Raw genomic sequence first — 8,141 nt, 5'->3', positions numbered from 1 at the left:
TGGTTTAAAGTGTCTGGGCCAGACCTGGGCCACATAAAATAATAGAAGTAACTCTACAGTATGCGGGCCAGATCTGGGCCACGTCAATAAATAAGAGTCATTTTACAGGGCGTGGGCCGCATCTGGGCCAGAGGAAATTGTTTGAGTCGGTTTTCAGTGTGTGTGCCAATTTTGGGCGGGGACCCAGCCAGAACTGGGCCAGAAGTGAAGAAGGTTGTGGCCCAGAGGTGGGCCAGACAAATTTTGCTATCTGGGTCGTAGTAAAACCTCGGCGGGAATGAAGGAGAGAGGATCTGTCAACGAACCAAAATGAAAGAAGCTAAAAGTATACATATAACATCAATTGTAAACACATTCCAAAAATTATTTTACAAGTAAAATCACCCTATTTCAGGAAATCGAGCCCGCATTAGAAACTTTCACGCAGGCTAACGTTGCATCTCTACACCTCACGAACTTAAGACTGTAAACCTGACAAAAACACTTGCAGTTAGTAATTTCTAAATGTGTTCACCACCAATCAAATTTTGAGTAACATTATCAACAAAAAGTATTTCTCCCATGTAAATTTATAAAGAGAAAAGCAATCCAACTTACCGTCTTGGTCGCATGAAGATAAAATGGCGTCGTCGCTTTGCAAGGCAGCTGTCCTTGAGGGGCGGAGTCAGATAAATTTGGCGGGTTTTTTTTTTTTTACACTTTCAGTGTAAAAGTTAAAGTACATACATATTGCACCGTGTAACAACACTGAACACCAGTACTGTTTAACACTGTAGATTGTTAATTCAACTCTCTGGGAATTAATAACTTTTAACACTGCAAATATTACACTGCTGATTTTACTGTGTACCACTTGAATCTGAATGTTACCTTGATAAATGTACCGGCAAAACTGATTCTTATGACTGCTAAGATATATTCTACTCAGACTGTAATCTAATCAGATAAATATATTCTAATCAGATATTTTTATCTGACTGTATAGACTGCAAGTTACATGCATCTAGTTTGTACTGCATACACTTTGCAAATGCAAATTGGCTAATGATTACCCAATGCATAACAACTGATGAAAGAGGAAAAAAGACATATGTATGAGATGTATTTACAAAAATCAGATTCGATTCACATTTCAAACCACAAATGAAGGCAGTTTGCATCATGCTTGTCAAAAGCAGATTTCATTTGTTTTTCATGAGTTCAGACCGATGTATATAACTTGTTTTTGCTAACTAAGATAAAGCTGAAATAAAATATGAATATTATGTGAAAAAGGCCGAGGTCATTCATATTGCAGTCTGAGTCCAAGTACCCCAACTTAAGTTCAGAACGCGCGCACACACACACAAAGTCTGTTGGGTTGGAAGCCTGGTACCATCTCAAATAAACCACCTCTTCAATGGGAATTCCTGACAGGATTCAGTTGTTCATTTCAATTTGAAGCAATTCTTCAAGTAATGCAATGCCCTTTAAGGGTAAAAATGCTATATGGAATCCATCCTCAATTGCAGACAACAAAGAGGTGTGCGTAAATCAAAAGGCAAAGCACACCTTTAGTGATTTTTCTTTTTTCTAGTTTAATAGCACATTTGTAAGAAAAAAACAAAACAAAACTTGCAATTCTCAGTCTGATCTATGTAAAGGAATGAAGAATAATGGATTCTAGGTCTTACATTATCATTCCATTTAGATTTCATCAAGACACTGATGGGTTCATCCACTTTATAAAAACAGCAGAACATAAAATAGCAAACTTCGTCTGTAGAATTGCCCAGGTGTAATTTGAAAATATTTAGAGACTCATTTGCAGACACAGTGACAGTTTCTTCTCCTCCCCATATTCATTTTCATTTTCAGAACACACAAACTTTGTTGGCATCCTTGCTATATCCTTATCCCTCCCTCACCAATCACCCCTACCCTACCAGATAACAGACTGAAGGAATACACCAGGTTTTTCTCTTTCCTGCATCTTCATCTTCTCTATTTGCTTGTTCTATTTTTGCTAGCAGCCTCAGGCCACTATTAGTTTCATATAAAGAGCCAAGCCTAGCTCTGCTCATAAGCACTGTTTATTGTAATGTTGATGTTGCGTCTTCTTCTCGCTCTCATTTGTAGAGGGGTAGGAGGGTATCTGAGGGCAGAACATGTTTGCATCATCTCGGGAGTGCAAAGTAAACTTCATTTGTTTCTTCAGTCCTTTCGAGATTTCAAACCTAACCAGCGAGATATGATGATCTTGCTGTACCAGAATAGATTTAGGGTGACCAGATTCTGGCTCAGACCACTTAGCCCATGACATGAGGAGAGTTTGCATGTTTCCGCTGCTTTCTGGGTGGATCTGAGATCAGCATTTTTCTATCACCCTCTGCGTCACTTTGATCCCATAATCTTTTGACTTTGTGGGGTTTGCCAAACATCTGGAACGTTTGTGAGCACCATCTGTATCCTCATGTAGTCTAATACAGGTAAACAAACAAACAGGTTATTCTCTTTAAAATCCACTGGACCTTCTAGTCCATTAGATGATGAACAGGTACAGGATATGTAATCACCTCTCAGTGGAATACAGGATGAATGCTAATGAACAGAATATCTGTCTGTATTAGTCATAGAAGGTGATTCACTTACAGTGACACTGTGTGTGAGGGAGGCTAGAAATTCATGTAACCGCTAAAATGTTTGAAGATAAATACTGGAAAATGTGTGAAATGTTACAAAACAAATTTGATTATGAAATGATAGAAAGCTCCATTCTCATACAGAATGAAGTCAGATGCTTTTATAAATTAAGCTTAAAAAAAAAAAAAAAACCCTGATAGTGTCACAAGTCGGCTGGGGCAAGGAGCGAGGAGAGTATTCAATAATCCTTTTATTGAGCACAACACCAGGAACATGGAACTCGTGGGGCAGACAAACAGAATGACGATTAAGACCAGACACAGAGGCAGGGAAGCAAAGGACTAATAAAGGCTGGGGAAAACTAGATAATTAATGACAAACGGCTATAGGGACTAATCAACTAATGATGACACCAAACAAGGACAGGAACAGGAAGACCAAATAAAGGCACGAGAGGAGGGGAAACACAAGACACAGAGACAAAGTCTGACAGATAGACTAATTATTTGATAGACTAATAATTTGATATAAAAATGTATATATATTTTTTTTTTTCCAATTTAGGTTAACATTTTTCTTGTTTTTTACCCATGCACTTAGTCTCAAACTTGATAGATTAGTATTCAAATAAAATCTGCACATTGTAAAGTACTGTTACATTTTTTTTTTGTTTTTAAAGATGGTTGGTATTTGGATTTCTAAAGGTTTTTTTTTTTTTTTCACTAAAACAAGCTTGGGAAAATTCCAGTATCTGCACTTAAAACAAACACATCTACAGTTGTAAGGCTTCATTGAATTGGTAATTACGTCTAATGTGGGAAGGTCATCAGTGTTCAGATGTTTGGAGTGAGTAAGATCTTTTTTGTTTATTTTTATTTTTTTGATACCACATGTAACGAGGAGAAGTATGAATTTGGGACTACACTTCCCATAAGTCCGTGGGGTAGCGTAAGGTTTACATCTGTACGTGCTATAAATAGAACACAGTAGCATAGTGTTCCTGATCTCATTCATTTATTGATGCTAATATCAGGTAATTTGTGCCCAACCCTGTTTTAATAGTGACTATTTTGATGAATGTATTGTAGTCATGAGAGCTGTTTCTGTTTAAGCAAAGACATTGATGTCAAGTTGTTTTATGCTGCACCTGTTTAGAGTAAGTTGTGTCGTTAGGTCATTTATTTAATTAAATGTGGGCATGAAGTATCTTCATTTATGGGTTTTTTATTGAGGTAATGATAAAATATAAAGAAGGTAGTAGACTATGTGGGGTGAAAAAAAAGTTTAAAAACCCCACTTGTATTACTGGTGATTTGCTTGGCAACACAGTCCACAGAATTGATGAATGATGTGTGAATGAATTATGTTCAGAGGTAATAAGAATGATTACATGTTTCCTTATGAACATTTATGAAGATGGTTGTTTTCATAAAAGTTTGTTTTATAGGTCTCTTAAAGAAGAGCCATCTGTTGGTTTTTAATTCCTCTTTCTTAGATCCAGTTATTTTAAAGGTATTTGCTTGGATTAAAGAATGTATTAATGAAAATGCTCAATTTAAGGTATTTACAATAAGTTTTTGTGGTGCAGGACTAGCACGACTATTGGTATAGAGATATATACATATACATATACATATACACACACACAAATTATAAACGCAACACTTTTGTTTTTGCCCCCATTCTTCATGAGCTGAACTCAAAGATCTCAGACTTTTCTATGTACACAAGGCCTATTTCTCTCAAATATTGTGGGGGGTCCGAAAACCAGTCAGTATCTGGTGTGACCACCATTTGCCTCACGCATTGCAACACATCTCCTTCGCATAGAGTTGATCAGGTTGTTGATTGTGGCCTGTGGAATGTTGGTATTAGTGTTTTAGATTGGTCTTTTTTGAATTGTAATACAACTGCTTGTACAAGCGCTAAAGCTTTCACCACAGTTTGTGGCCAGTTATTATCCCTCCTTGATTCGGTGGGTTAAATAAATATCAAACAATATACTAAGGTTTTGCTTTTAAAAGTCCATTTTCGTCTCTCCTATACACTGTAAATTTACATTTTGAAAAATTGTGGAAACATTGACTCAACAAATTGCTTCCCAAAAATTACCCCCAAACAAACAAAAAAAAAATACATTGTACTAATTTTAGCTGCCTGAAGGTCTGAAGTTAAAATTAAAAATATATATTCACCGAGCATATCAGCCAATCTATCAAGCAGAAGTGAAAAATCTGTGTTGGCCCAACAAGCCTTGCAGCAAAAAACGTGTAGGCATGTGCCTGAGAGAAACCGTTGGCGGATTCAAATTTCTCTGCGCGACAGAGCGGAGCTGATGCTGAGGAGGACAAACATCATTTCCAGACAGATTTTCCACCATTAAAGTTATGGTGAGTACTGAACATTGTCTTTAAGACATGTTTAAGTTAAACCGAGTGCAGGTCTCAGTAATTTCTACATAAAAACGTAAAACGTGGGTATGATATTAACGTTATCTTGCATTACATTACTGTCTCTGATAAGTTAAGGTAAGTAATTTATTCGCTAAACGAATTTCCGAGAGTTTCCGCATGTGTTACTTTAGGACACAATACATTTTATATAAATTGCATTGTATTTAGCAGAATAACGGTGTCATGTTGGTGTTATAATAACCTAGTTTAGCTCATACTGATATGTAATTGCTGTTTTAAGGATGTGGGGTTTGATATTATGATTAATGTTATATCGCAAAAACCGAACAAAACACACCTACAGAGTGCACGCATACATTATGCGATGAAGGTTAGACTAGTGCGTGTGCGCATTAGAGTGCATTCTTTCACTGCATGATTCAGCTATTAAAATGCATTTAGAATGATCACAAAATTCAAGACATGGGGGCAGAAAATGTATATATTAACTAGTGGTGGGCATAGATTAATTTTTTTAATCTAGATTAATCTCACTGTAATCTTGGAATTAATCTAGATTAATCTAGATTAAAATAGCTCATTTGAATTCTGCCAAGTAGATAAGTAAACAACTAGCAGTCATCAAGAATTTAATATTGATGATAACATTGAAAACATTGTATGATTATTCCTTAAAGATAAGGTTTTAGTAGTAGTGGCCTATTACGTTCTGCCCAATGTCTTCAAGTGAAACCAAACCTTTAGGTTGACGGGTTGCCGTGAGGATAGTTTTTCTCAAATGAAACGCTCGAATGCTAATGAAGTGACTCTCAGAGCAGTTCTGGAGATGTTGTTCATGTATTTATGTCCTCATTTAGTGAGACGACAGGCGTTAATATCACCGCATAGCGTCCACGCGGGCTTCTGTATGAGTAGTGAACACCCGTGCGTCCTGCGCCATACATTAACACAGAGACACACAGAAGTCATATTTAAATAGACGTTTTGCGGCTTAATATTTACAAATAGGAGTGGGAGTGTGCTCACTTGTGTGTGCGCTTACGTTTGTTTGTTTGTTTGTTTGTGTGTGTGCGAACCGGGGCGGAACTCCGCTGTGCGCGCGATACAGAGAGCGCGACCATGTAACGTAAAGACAGAAATGACTTGCCGATTTCCATTGGGAAGCTTCTTAAAAATAAATTTTCCCTGAAGCAAACCCGGCGGCTTCATAGCTGCATCCATGTTAGCACGCATACACACAGGTTCGAAGACTCGTTCTCGCCCCCTACAGTGCTATTCGGCTAGGTATACATCCGCGCTAAAATATCAAGGTGAAAGTCATCATAGCTTGCGTAGTATAGACCCAGCTCCCAACCCAACTTTGAGAATAGATTAACGGCGATATTTTTTTTATCGCCCGATAAGAGTCTCACGTTAACGCAGCATGTTAACGCCGATAACGGCCCACCACTAATATTAACATAATTTCAAATTGTTAATCAATATCACACGAAGAGTTAAGTTTTTTTTTTTCACAAAGCAACATGATTACAAATGTGATTGATTTTATACAATGGTTCAATAAACAAGATGGTAATATTAAGGAACTGTATTTCGCCAACAAAAATAATTACAATTTGCGTCTCATGTTTGAGCAACATGTAGGTGTTTCCTTCCTGAATGAATCAACCGTTTAAATGATTCGGCTCCATCGCAATGACTTGCTTATTAACAATGACTACATTTACATGGACATCAGTAATCTAATTATTTACCTTATTCTGAATAAGACAATATTATGATTAAGATGTTTACATGAGTTGCTTTTATTATAATCCTTTCATGTTCCAGTTTTACATGTTATAGTATACATAGATCGATTAATGGCAGGCGTCATTATGTCCCCACATGACGCCATCCGATGCCCCCTCCGGAATTTCACATATAAACATAGTTCGTCTTCGTGATGATGCCATATACAGTTTTGGGTGTTTCATTGTTAATTTTATGCACGCTTCAAGTGCAGTTAATTATTTGTACGTGCGTACAGACGACGGCAGTGTTGAAGCTCTTTTATTTGCCGTCAAACAGTTGACCGCTGTCCTGTCGCAAAATGCGGCGAAAAGTCCTACACGATGGTAATAGTTTGATTTAAGGTGTGTACAGGTGCATCTCAATAAATTAGAATGTCATGGAAAAGTTCATTTATTTCAGTAATTCAACTCAAATTGTGAAACTTGTGTATTAAATAAATTCAATGCACACATACTGAAGTAGTTTAAGTCTTTGGTTCTTTTAATTGTCGTGATTTTGGCTCACATTTAACAAAAACCCACCAATTCTCAACAAATTAGAATACTTCATAAGACCAATAAAAAAAAAAACATTTTTAGTGAATTGCTGGCCTTCTGGAAAGTATGTTCACTTACTGTATATGTACTCAATACTTGGTAGGGGCTCCTTTTGCTTTAATTACTGCCTCAATTCGGCGTGGCATGGAGGTGATCAGTTTGTGGCACTGCTGAGGTGGTATGGAAGCCCAGGTTTCTTTGACAGTGGCCTTCAGCTCATCTGCATTTTTTGGTCTCTTGTTTCTCATTTTCCTCTTGACAATACCCCATAGAGTCTCTATGGGGTTCAGGTCTGGTGAGTTTGCTGGCCAATCAAGCATACCAACACCATGGTCATTTAACCAACTTTTGGTGCTTTTGGCAGTGTGGGCAGGTGCCAAATCCTGCTGGAAAATGAAATCAGCATCTTTAAAAAGCTGGTCAGCAGAAGGAAGCATGAAGTGCTCCAACATTTCTTGGTAAACGGGTGCAGTGACTTTGGTTTTCAAAAAACACAATGGACCAACACCAGCAGATGACATTGCACCCCAAATCATCACAGACTGTGGAAACTTAACACTGGACTTCAAGCAACTTGGGCTATGAGCTTCTCCACCCTTCCTCCAGACTCTAGAACCTTGGTTTCCAAATGAAATACAAAACTTGCTCTCATCTGAAAAGAGGACTTTGGACCACTGGGCAGCAGTCCAGTTCTTCTCCTTAGCCCAGGTAAGACGCCTCTGTTGTCTGTGGTTCAGGAGTGGCTTAACAAGAGGAATACAACAACTGTAGCCAA

At 37.6% G+C, this 8,141-nt stretch overlaps 1 long non-coding RNA gene across 1 annotated transcript; it reads right to left on the bottom strand.

Moving 5' to 3' along the window:
• Window positions 1-255: 255 nt before the first annotated feature.
• LOC131540154 (uncharacterized) lies at window positions 256-629 on the bottom strand. Its single transcript, XR_009271197.1, has 3 exons — window positions 598-629; window positions 385-471; window positions 256-293 (listed from the first exon to the last, which is right to left on the bottom strand). It is a non-coding gene; the product is annotated as an uncharacterized LOC131540154 (long non-coding RNA).
• Window positions 630-8,141: the final 7,512 nt, after the last annotated feature.

The sequence above is a fragment of the Onychostoma macrolepis genome, chromosome 05 (assembly GCF_012432095.1).
Source record: "Onychostoma macrolepis isolate SWU-2019 chromosome 05, ASM1243209v1, whole genome shotgun sequence".
Taxonomy (NCBI): Eukaryota; Metazoa; Chordata; class Actinopteri; order Cypriniformes; family Cyprinidae; genus Onychostoma; species Onychostoma macrolepis.
Note: the sequence above shows the minus strand (reverse complement) of the source record. Positions and strands in the feature narration are given on the sequence as shown.